Source organism: Nuphar pumila, chromosome 3 (genome assembly GCF_984573655.1).
Source record: "Nuphar pumila chromosome 3, dmNupPumi1.hap1.1, whole genome shotgun sequence".
Taxonomy (NCBI): Eukaryota; Viridiplantae; Streptophyta; class Magnoliopsida; order Nymphaeales; family Nymphaeaceae; genus Nuphar; species Nuphar pumila.
In genome coordinates this window covers 39,079,021-39,091,968 of record NC_143251.1, presented here as the reverse complement: position 1 = coordinate 39,091,968, position 12,948 = coordinate 39,079,021, and positions in this window count along the sequence as shown.

Below are 12,948 nucleotides of genomic sequence, written 5' to 3'. Positions count from 1 at the left end.
TGGTATGGGTCAAACCTGATCCGTTGACACACTTACCTAATAAGCTTGCTAAGAACCAACTTCATGCATGATTATGAGGTTGAAATGAATTAGAGGATTCATGCCATGTTATGCATTTATGGCATTTAATTTGTTTTGTATAATTGTTAGCTATTTTTTCATTGAAAAGATTGAATTGATCATGACTGTTATGAGAATAGAAAACAATCGATGTTTTCAAAATTTTTATTTCTTAATCCGAAATGTGTTTAGGTTTAGGCTTTTTTTTATATACAGGTAACATGTGAGAAATTACAGTAAAAATCTAAAAGCTAAAATCATTTGGTATAAGTTATGATAGAATCGCTAATGACTAAACAATTATGTCCTAACAACCCCGAATTGAGAACTTAGGCTTGCAAACATGCCATGGTTGCAAGTATGAACCAAATGAACATGACTTGGTTCTAGAGGTTGACTAGATGAACACCTGACCTATTGAGGTACAGTAAATAGGCCAATTGAGGTTGGGAAATTGTGTCATCAGTTGTGAACAACTTTTGAATGCTATGCTATAATTTTTTGTCATAAGGTTATAGTAGATTGTATGACATGTGAATGTATAACATGATGTGTTAATATGCTGCATAATATGTTGATATTTAGCATGATGTTATAATATGCAACATGATGTTATATGATGTTATAGTATACTATAAGACATGAAATGCTTGTATGCACATATAGATGCTCATGAATAGACTTGTGATTTAAAAGAACCAATGTGGTGCCATAAGTACACAAATATGTGTATGCCATGTGATGATATTGTGTTGTAAGACAAGAAAAATATGCATGGAGACAAAATTGCAGATAAACAAGTGTGTAGTTGGAAAAGAACCCATATGATGATAAAAGTGCATCAAATTATGAAAAATACATGTACACATAATAATCTGGTAATCGCCTTCACATGCAAGATATTCAACCAGTTTAAAGGCAATACATGTTACCATGCTCTTGACATGATGTTTAATGAAATGAATATTGATTGATATATGATTTGCAAAATGTTCATAATAAAGAACATGTTATACAATTATTGTTTTACAAAGGCTCAAACCCAAATGGGTGCCTCCCAACCTTGTGCATGGTCAACTAGACTGATATGTGTTAAGTGCTCTAGATGGGTGGTCGAGAACCTTATGATGAGTTAATTGAAATCATACGTGCTTGAAAATATGTAAATTATGCATGTATGTCAAGAAAATTAAATTAAATAATAATGAATATATATGTTAGTTCTTTTATAGCTTACAATAAAAAGGTAAACAATATACTAGGCTCTGTAAAATATTATTAAGCATGAAGGGTTGCTTCCCCAACTATGAAGATAGGGGATAACTGCCACTTGTGCCGCATGATGGTAGTGAGATTGTTTCAGTTAAAAATCATTCTGATATATCAGATTAAGGGGTGGTGGGATCTCTCTCGACATTGTCGTCCTGCACCTAATATCGTAAAAGATGAGCAAGGCCAATGTAATAAGCTACCAATTGATTAAATGTATCACCTGGATTGGGTGTCTAATCTGGATATTGTTTCAATTGTACCAACAAAGTATTATGAAAGAGAAACAAAAAGTATATTATGCATATAGTGAATCATGACATGCATCATCTAAGAAAGCAAAACATACATGAAAGAAATGTAAGTTATTCATGCTTATTGTGAACATTCTCTTGCACAGGTAAGTCATGCATGAATTGAATGATCATGCATGTGTATGATTGATGCATATGATATTGAACTGTTATGTTTCAGTTATTGACTACACTGAAAATTATTTATTTACATAAAAAGTAGTGTTATTTCATGTATGCATGTTTATATAAATTTTTGTTATGTTATTGTATTCTTACTGGGGGCTTGTGCATATCAACCCTTACAAATTACAAGTATTGAATAGTTACAGGAGCATAGCAGGAAGTAGTGGCGACGTTGAGAACTTATTTGTACAAATTTTGTAAAAATCATATGGTTCATTTTGGAATAAAAATACTCTAATTTTGATCTAAATAATTTATAAGTGTTATTCTGTCTTACTATTATCAATTGAATTTTTAACACGCTTGAGGTTTTCAACCAGAGTCAAAAAGGATATTTTTTGCTGCTATAAAAAAAGTTTTGTGCTTTTTGGGTTTTAATCTTGGGACGTTATAGTAGGACACAAGCTAATATAGGTTTGAAACCAACAGAACATGTCTTAGGATAGGTGATCTAGACCTAGATTTGACAGATAAGTTTGATAAAGTGAGAGTACCTAATCTAAGTTAGGTTCTCACACATCAGCAACATTCTCATACTTAGGATCTAGATTTAGATGTTGAACTAGGGAGCCTAGCCCTATATTTATAGATTTTTTTTCGGTATGAATCCTAACGCAATTGGGTTTGGGATCTAAAGATCTAAATCCACCTTTGGATGACATGGCAAAATCTTACAAGTTGATTTATGCTTAGAGGCTAAGATTCTAAGATGAAAGTATAGACACGATGAGTCTTTGGGATTCTTTAATTAAGGCTAGGTTTATTGCATAGAAGTTTTTAGAACTTAAAATAGGAAGGGCAAGTTTTCGAAGGCTTATCTCTAATTCTAGTGACAACATTTTTAGAGGCAGGATTAGGTACAATCACATTACACAAATGCAATGTGCCACTGCACCTGATCACCCTCAATCTTCTGTTGTACAGCCTGCCAGAGTGATGCCCAACAGGAAAAGGATGGTGATTAGGTGCAACAGTGATTTTCTTTAGTGACTCTTCGATAACCTTCTCAGGTTGAGGTTCAACATCAATATTGTTAGAAAAATAATGGGTTAGATAGAATTTTAAGTAGGTGACTAAGTTCACAAAAGTTGGGTTGGAGGTATGGGTTCAATGTGTTATCTCTAATGCAAGAGCTGCCCCCACTTAGGAATGAATCTGTAGTGAAATGAGCTTCACACAAACTCGCTCTTAAGATACAACCAAGCTTTGCCTTAGTGTAACCTTGCACTAGATGGGACCATATATTTCAACACAGTCACCATGAGCAGCCTCTGACTCATCATGACAGGAAACTCACAAAGAAAGCACTAGAAAAAGGAGGAGAAGCTCTCATTATTAAAGACAATGAGGGAGAGAAAGCTTGAGAGGTTAGGGAGAACTGGGAAAGAGGGTGGGAGAAAGCTTTAGGCAGAGCATTGAGTGCACCTGATCCCATCACACAGTTTTACTTCATGAAGTGTTCCCAAGTTCAAGAGGTTTTACCCATTTGTGGCGGATATGGTGCCAATAAGAATCGGATCACATCCGAATCCAAAACCAGAGTTGCTCATAAAGACAGACTGCGTTGCTTCAGCCTAGATCTGAGTTGGATTGGTCTTGTTTTCAACCATAACTAATGGATCCATGAATTTTAATGAAAGAATTTAATTATATCTATGTATATATATATAGAAAGAGATGCAATCTTCCTTACTGAAATTTTACTGACTCTCATAAAAATGGGTTTTTTGGAGTTTTTGTTTTTTTCAATTTGACCTTCTAAATATTTTTTTCATGTTTGATTTTATAGGAATATGTTTTTGGATTTTTTAATTATGATACATTGGTAGGTTTTTATAAATTTTAAAAAATAAATAATCTAAAACTTTTATAAAATATTTAAGCCTCAAGAAATTGTAGTTGTTCATCATAAAACATGATCCAAGTGTTCAATCATACATTTGCAAGGTTGGATTTGCAGGAAAGATGCCACAAATACCACATTTAATGTTTTGTATATTTGTATGTTTGCAACCCTAACAAGTTATCATAATCTATCTTTAAATACAAACCATTCTAGTCTTTTTTTTTTAAAAGGATACAAGACCATTCTAGTCAATTGCTAAATCTTGACCATCTTCCTTAGCTACCTAAATAATGATTTTATTGACTTCAATGGCTCTTGCATAATTCTTGAATTTAAAATTTAAGAGTTATTTAATCATTTTCTAAAATGTTTTGAGTTCAACCAAAAAACAAAATTAAAAAATAACTCTTAGCAGATTATTGGAGCAATTAACCGCATATCCGAACTACCAAAAGCAAAAGTAAGGTGTCAACATGCAACAAATTTTTTAGAGTGCTATCATCTTCTTAAATTAATTATGATATTTGGTTGACCGTCAAATTATTGACCCCATAATAGCAGTGTTGGGGACCGATGAAGTTTTATTTATCCCCTATGTCATCCCTGGCATCATATTGTTATCATCTCGACATTGTTGTGATTAAAAAAACAAATAATTACAAGACAAGAGAATTTTACGTAGTTTGGCAAAATCGCTTACATCTAATAAGAGAGTATCAAGAGCTTTTATTAATATAATTAATCATTGATACAAGAGAATAAATAAGTTACAAATGAAAATAATCGCACATTGTTTGACTCACCAAAAAGATCGATGCGTGCAACCCAAGATCTTTTTCTTCGTCATCAAGAAAAACCGACAATCCCTAAAGAACACACCACTATCTTTCTCTCTCAAGCTAAGAAACCAAGCATATTTTCTAAAACCAAGCAACACACCTTATATTTCTATTATCGATTTTTAAAACTTGAAAAAAACCCACATTTCCTCTTGAGTTTACAATCTCATCTCATATGGTAACCAAAAAGACAAAAGAAGAGTCCAAAAAAAACTCTCATGTGGTTCCATTTGGACCCATTCAAGCCACAAATCAACACATAAGGTATCTATAATCTCATAATTGCATGTTGTCATCCTTATCCTTGTTCAATTTGATAGGAATGGACCTTTGGATTGCTTTTTCTTTACCAAAATTATGATTTTTTAAATAAAATATTTTGGCAATTTTTATAACTGATGTTTTTTTAATGGCCCAACACATAGGTTGGATTTTGACAATTCAAATGCTAATATTTACTAAATGCGCCATCCAGCTCGCATCTATAGGATCAAATTTGATCAATAAAACTTGCAACAATAAGTTCGCGAGTTGGGGCATGACGATAGGGATGACCATTGGTGATGAGTGGAACTGAATTTGGTGAGGAGTCACTATCTTATGGGATTTATTTGGGGTTCATAGTAACAAAAGTTAAAGACAACAAAATATGGCAGCTAAAAACTCATAAGAAATTGATTTTTTTTTTAAATCTCTATAATAAAAAATTAAAAATTTTAAAAATAATGTTTTATAATAAAATATAAATAAAAAAATTCAAAAATAAAAAACCACACTATAAGGATGATGATCAATAGATGTGACTTTTCTCGCCGTTATTGCCCCATTTATCACCGCTATAGGTCTATAAAGATAACAAAAAAAAAGTCACAATTTTTTGGCTTTTGTTGAGTAATAATGACACCATTTATAGGTCGCCGTTAATATGTGACCCAACATTGGCGAAGAATTTTCCCATACCTGGGAAAACCAATAGTGGCAACCCACCCTATAACAACGATATTTATGTGTATCGTGTTTAAAATGGCTACACTATAATGGTCACACTATTTTTCATGATAAATAACTGATAAAAAATAAATATCGTGTTTAAATTGAGATATTTATGTTTTTTGATGAAAAACTCACAAAAATTGCCATTTTTAACTTTTTGGGTAATTTCTCATAATATTTTCATGAGGTTTTCATAAATCTCTCAAGATTTTTCACTATGTTGGGTTTTACTGGCTTTGTCATTATTTGAGAGCACTCTATCCTCTGGCTCAAAAATAAGCCAGAACATTTGCTTACTGAATTCAAACAGATATCCATATCTGACTCGAATCTGAACCATTTGTGTCCCTATTGGAATACATCTTTGTTTTGAAAATTTCATGATGAAAACACAATTAATGCTTTCAAAATGCTGGCTCTACCGGCCATACTTGCAGTCGCTATCCTAACAGCATAAAACTCCGTGGGCTTACTCCTTGTCCTCATAGAGTCACCATGCTTCAACTTGCGCAAGGGATATGCCTATGAGATTTGAACTTAGACCACCTGCCTAGCGGCGTAGGCCCCATCCCACTATGTCAAACCCCAAACCCCTTTGGGGTTGTTCATTCATTTGAATGAATGATTATCTCAAATGCCCATCCCACTATGCCAAGCCCCTTTGGGGCTGCTCATTCATTTAAATGAATGATTATCTCAAATTCTATCACTTATTTTTGTTTTCAACCATTCATTCTGCATGCTTTAGATGATGCCCATCTAGCGCATCGATGGACCTAAAAAATTTGTGGGACCCAACTAAAAAATAATTTGTTTACATATGATGCTTCAAATGCCACTCGCCAAATGGATAAACAACTTAAGAGAGAATTTTGTCAGATTACCGTAAAGGGTACCCATGACCTGATCCTCTAACCATGTGGTTAATTGGCTATGAACACATAAGAGATAAGAGATTAACATTTTTTGGTTGGCATTCTTAGGTTGTCTATGTGATAAGGGAAATTAGATTCATGTTTCGGGCAGAAGACTTATAAAATGTTCCCCCCAACTAGGGGAAGCCCCCCCCCCCCCCCCTCTCTTAAAAGGGCTGAACACTTTAGTGTTTAACTAGTTTTCTATTAAAATAACGTATAATCAGGCATCAACTTCAAAGATGATGCACCAAACAATTCCACACATTCATCTGTGTAGGGTAAATGAAGATTGATAATGAGAGCTCCCAAGGCCTGAAGAAAACCTTGAAACGATTTCAACCAGAGTCAAAAAGGTTGTTTTTCGTTGCTATAAAAAAAAGTTATGTGTTTTTCAGGTTTTAAATCTTGAAATGTTAGAGTAGGGCACAAGCTAACATATGCTTGAATCCAATAGAACAGGTCCTAGGATAGGTGATCTAGACCTAAATTTGCCAGATAAGTTCGATAGATTTAGAGTACCTAGTCAAAGTTAGACTCTCACACATCAGCAACACTCTCACACTTAGGATCTAGATTTAGATGTTGAACTAGGAATCCTAGGCATCTATTTATAATTTTTTTTTTTCAGTATGAATCCTAATTCAATTGGGTTTGTGATCTAAAGATCTAAATCCACCTTTGCATGACATGGCAAAATCCTACTAGTTGATTTATGCTAAGGCTTACTCTTATTGGTTAGAGGTTTCTTTTCTTAGAGGCTAAGATTCTAAGATGGAAGGATAGACAGGATAAGTCTTTGGGATTCTTTAATTAAGGCTAGGTTTATTGGATAGAAGTTTCAAGAACTTGAAATAGGAAGGGCGAGTTTTTGAAGGCTTATCTCTAATTCCCGTGGCTGCTGGCAACATTTTTAGAAGCAAGATTAGGTGAAATCACATTTCACAAATGCAATGTGCCACTGCACCTGATCACCCTCAATCTGTTAGAGTGAGGCCCAACAGGAAATTGCTGGTGATTAGGTGCAGCAGTGATTTTTTGTAGTGACTCTTTGATAACCTTCCCAAGTTGAGGTTCAACATCAATATTGTTAGACAAATAATGGGTTAGATAGAATTTTAAGTAGGTGACTTAAGTTCACAAAAATTGGGTTGGAGGTATGGGTTCAATGTGTTATCTCTAATGCAAGAGCTGCCCCCACTTAGAAATGAATATGTGGTGAAATGAGCTTCACACAAACTTGCTCTTAAGATACAACCAAGATTTGCCTTCGCGTAACCTTGCGCTAGATGGGACCGTATATTTCAACACAGTCACCCGGAGCATCCTGACTCGTCAAGACAGGAAACTCACAAAGAAAGCACTAGGAAAAGGAAGAGAAGCTCTCATTGTCAAAGACAATGAGGGAGAGAAAGCTTGAGAGCTTAGGGAGAACTCAGAAAGAGGGTGGGAGAAAGCTTTAGGAAGAGCATTGAGTGCACCTGATCCCATCACACACCTTTACTAACAGGATGCAATGAACAATGAATTGAGACGAGATGTAATGTGATTGCACACTTTAAGCACTTGATCACCATCTACTATTGGCCTCACAGCTGACAGGTTGTGTCCAAAGATGATAGATGATCAGGTGCAGTAGCATGGATGCAATCATAACTCTTGACATACTTCATGCAGTGATCCCAAGTTGAGGATTCAATCACCCATTTGTGGTGGATCTGGTACCAATAAGAATCGGATCACATCCGAATCCAAAACCAGGCTTATTCATAAAAGGCAGACTCTGTGTTGCTTCAACCTAGATCTGAACTGGATTGAACCTGTTTTCAACCATAATTAATGGATTCATGTATTCTATGAAAGAATTTAATTATATATATATATATATATATATATATATATATATATATATATATATAGAGAGAGAGAGAGAGAGAGAGAGAGAGAGAGAGAGAGAGAGTCTTCCTTACTGAAATTTTACTGACTGCCATACGAATGGGTTTTTGGAGTTTTTATTTTTTTTTTCAATCTGACATTCTAAATATTTTTTGCATGTTTGATTTTATAGGAATATGTTTTTGGATCCTTTAATTATGATACATCGGTAGGTTTTTATAAATTTTAAAAAATAAATAACCTAAAACTTTTATAAAATATTTAAGCCTCAAGAAATTGTAGTTGTTCATTATTAAAACACGATCCAAGTGTCCATTCATACATTTGCAAGAAAGATGCCAAAAATACCCCCTTTGTACATTTAATGTTTTGTATATTTGTATGTTTGCAACCCTAACAAGTGATCATAATCTATCTTTAAATACAAACCATTCTAGTCTTTTTTTTTTTTAAAGGATACAAGACCATTCTAGTCAATTGCTAAATCTTGACCTTCTTCCTTAGCTACCTAAATAATGATTTTATTGACTTCAATAGCTCTTGCATTTAAAATTTAGGGGTTCTTTTATCGTTTTCTAAAATGCTTTGAGTTCAACAACAAAAAATAATTTTTAGCAGATTATTGGGGCAATTAGCTGAACCTATAAACTACCAAAAGCAAAAGCAGCTGTCAACATGCTACTTTTAGAGTGCTATCATCATTAATTATGATATTTGGTCGGCAAGTCAAATTATTAACCCCATAATAGCAGTGTTGGGGACCGATGAAAATTTTTCCCTTATGTCATCGCTGTCATCATATTGTTGTCATCTCTCTATTAAGTTGGATTTGACATTGATGTGATTGGGGGAATTAACTGTTTTAAAAAATGTTTTGAGTTCAACCAAAAAAAAGTTGAAAAATAACTCTTATCAGATGATTGGGGCAATTAACTGCATATCGGAAAAGCAAAAGTATATCAACATGCTACAATTTTCTTTAGAATGCTATCATCTTTCTAAATTAATTATGATATTTGGTTGGCAGTCATTGACGCCATAATAGCAGGGTTTTATTTATCCTGTCATCATATTGTTGTCATTCCTCCCTTATGTTGGATTTGATATTGATGCGATTAAAAAAATAAATAACTAATAAGAGGATTTTGCAAAATTGCTTACATCTATTAGGAGAGTATTGAGAGCTTTTATTGATATAATCAATTATCGATACAAGAAAATCAATAAAGCTACAAATGAAAACAACCACAAATATTGTTTTACTCATTAAAAAGATTGATGCCTGCAACCCAAGATCCTTTTCTTCGTCATCAAGAAAAACCAGCACATTCTCTCATACTTCTGTCTGAACCCAAGAGAAGTCCCAGTTCCTAAAGAACACACCACTTTCTTTCTCTCTCAAGCAAAGAAAGCAAGCATATTTTCTAAAAGCAAGCAGCACACCTTATATTTCTATTCTCTGTTTTTAAAACCTGAAGAAAACCCATGCTTCCTTTTGAGTTTACCATCTCATCTCATGTAGGTAACCAAAAAGTTAAAAGAAGAATCCAAAAACAACTCTCATGTGGCACACGTGGTTCCATTTGGACCCATTCAAGCCACAAATCAACACATACCGTATCTACAATCTCATAATTGCAAGTTGTCATCCTTATCATCATTCAATTTGATAGGGAATGGACCTTTGGATTGCTTTTCTTTACCAAAAATATGATTTTTTAAATAAAATATTTTGGCAATTTTTATAACTGATATTTTTTTAATGGCCCAACGCATAGGTTGAATTTTGGCAATTCAAATGGCTAATATTCACTAAATGGACCATCTAGCTGGCATCAAATTTGATCAAAACAGCTTGCAACAATAGATGACTGTCAATAAATGGACCATCTAGCATGATGATAGGGATGACCATTGGCGATGAGTGGAACTGGATTCGGTGAAGAGTCTCTATCTTATAGGATTTATTTGGGGTTCATAGTAACAAAAGTTAAAGACAACAAAATATGGCAGCTAAAAACTCACAAGAAATTGATTTTTTTTTTTGAAAATCTCTACAATAAAAAATAAAAAATTTAAAAAATAATGTTTTATAATAAAATATAAATAAAAAAATTCAAAAATAAAAACCACACTACAAAGATGACGGTCAATAACAATGACTTTTCTCAATGCTATTGCCCTGTTTATCTCTGCTATAGGTCTATAAAGACGACAAAAAAAGGTTACAATTTTTTTTGCTTTTGTTGAGTAATAACAACACCATTTATAGGTTGCCGTTAATATGTGGCCCAACACCGATGAAGAATTTTCTAATTACTGGGAAAACCAATAGTGACAACCCACCTTATAACGATGACATTTTTGTGTATCGTGTTTAAAACAGTCACACTGTTTTTCATGATAAATAACTGATAAAAATAAATATCGTGTTTAAAATAAGATATTTATGTTTTTTTATGAAAAAACTCATGAGAAATTACCCTTTTTAACTTTTTGGGTAATTTCTCATGACATTTTCATGAGATTTTCATAAATCTCTCAAGATTTGTCACTATGTTGGGTTTTACTGGTTTTGTCATGGTTTGAGAGCACTCCATCCCCTTGCTCAAAAATATGCCTATATTCAACCAGATATCTTTTTCCAACTCGAATCTGAACCATTTACATCCCTATTGGAATACATCCGTGTTTTGAAAATTTCATGATAAAAACACAAATAATGTTTTCAAAATGTTGGCTCTACCTGACATACTTGCAGTCGATGTCCTAGAAGCATAAAACTATGTGGGCTTACTTCTTGTCCTCATAGTGACACCACGCTTTGGCTTACTCAAGGAATAATGCTCATGAGATTTGAACCTAGACCACCTGCCTAGCAGGCCTAGGCCCCATCCCACTATGCCAAACCCCTTTGGGGCTGCTCATTCATTTGAATGAATAATTATATCAAATGCTATCACTTATTTTTGTTTTCAACCATTCATTCTGCATGCTTTAGATGATGCCCATCTAGAGCATCAATGGACCCAAAAAATTTGTGGGACCCAACTAAAAAAAAAGCAGTTTACATATGGTGCTTCTAATACCACTCGCCAAATGGATAAACAGCATAAGAGGGAATTTTGGCAGTTTAACGTAAAGGGTACCCCTGACCTGATCCACTAACCTTGTGATTAATTGGCTATGAACACATAAGAGATAAGAGATTAACGATTCTTGATTGGCATTCTTAGGTTATCTATGTGATAAGGGAAAGTAGATCCATGTTCTGGGCCCCAACTAAGGGTGCCCTAGTAGTTGCTACTACTACACCACACCCCCCAACCCCCTCCCTCTTAAAAGGGCTGAACACTTTAGTGTTTAACTAATTTTCTATTAGAATACCATAATACCATAAAGAGTAAGTTGATATACATGTCAAAGAGAATTGTGTACCTTCTTTGTTGTGAGCTATAACATCAGGCATCATCTTTAAAGATGATGCACCAAACAATTCCACACATTCATCTGTGCAGGGTATATGAAGATTGATAATTTAAAACCCACATTTTTTTGAAAAAAAAAGTTTTGTATCAGACCTGGGTCAACCCTAACCCACCCCCACCCCGTGTTCTTTATAAGAATGCAGGGGAGGGGTCTCCCTTTTATGAAAAGGGAAAACCACTCTTGTCGCAACTCCCTCTTCTCCCACCTCGCTCGACGCCCCTCCACCTTCGGCGACCCACGATTGGGCTCCACCTGTCACCCGACGTCCCCCTCTCTTCTATGCACTCACCAGCGATTCTCGTCGAAGGAGCCCTCCCCAATGCTCTCTCTCTCTCTCAGTTACCTCTCCCGCTCGTGTTTTGTCCACCCAAAGTCGGGGTTGTCGCTGTCGACGACCACCCGACATCTTCTCGCAGGTAATCTCTCTCTCTCTCTCTCTCTCTCTCTCTCTCTCTCTCTCTCTCTCTTTGTTGCCTTCTTCTTCTTCTTCTCCTCATCTTTCTCTCATTTTCCAACAGGCCGGCAGAGGCAACGCCCCGTGCCGCCTATGTATAGCCAACATGCCCTTGCCTTTTGGTCTTTCGGTCGACAGGGGTGCCCTTGCCTGTGCCCTTCTTCTGGTAGGCAGAGGCGCCGCCTATGCCTTCGTGCTTTTTTGACAGGCAGGGGCGAAGCCCCTTGCCTCCCTCTTCACTGTTGTCAGGCAGAGGATTTACTCCTGCCTCTGTGCTTTTTCAGTAGGCAGGGGCGAGAAGCCCCCTGCCTCTCTCTTCGCTATTGTCAGGCAGGGGGCTTCTCCCCTGCCTCTTTGCTTTTTCGGTAGGCAAGGGCAAAGCCCCTGCCTCCCTTTTTGCCTTCGTCAGGCAGGGGCTTCGCCCCTGCATCCTTGCCTTCTTGGCAGGCAGGGGCTTGCCTCTGTATTTTTTGTCTGGCAAGGGCAAAGCCCCTACCTCCCTCCTCGTTTTTCCCTTGACAGACCGGGGTCGGGCTCACTGTCGAGCCCACCCCTCAGCCTGACAGTCGAGCCCACCCTTGTCCTTCGGCTTTTGCGAGCCAGGGTCGAGCTCGGCCTCACAGCTGAGCCAATCCCTCAGCCTTGGTTGTTTTTGAGCCAGGGTTGGGCTCGGCCTGACAGCTGAGCCCACCCTTGCCCCGCCCTTTGT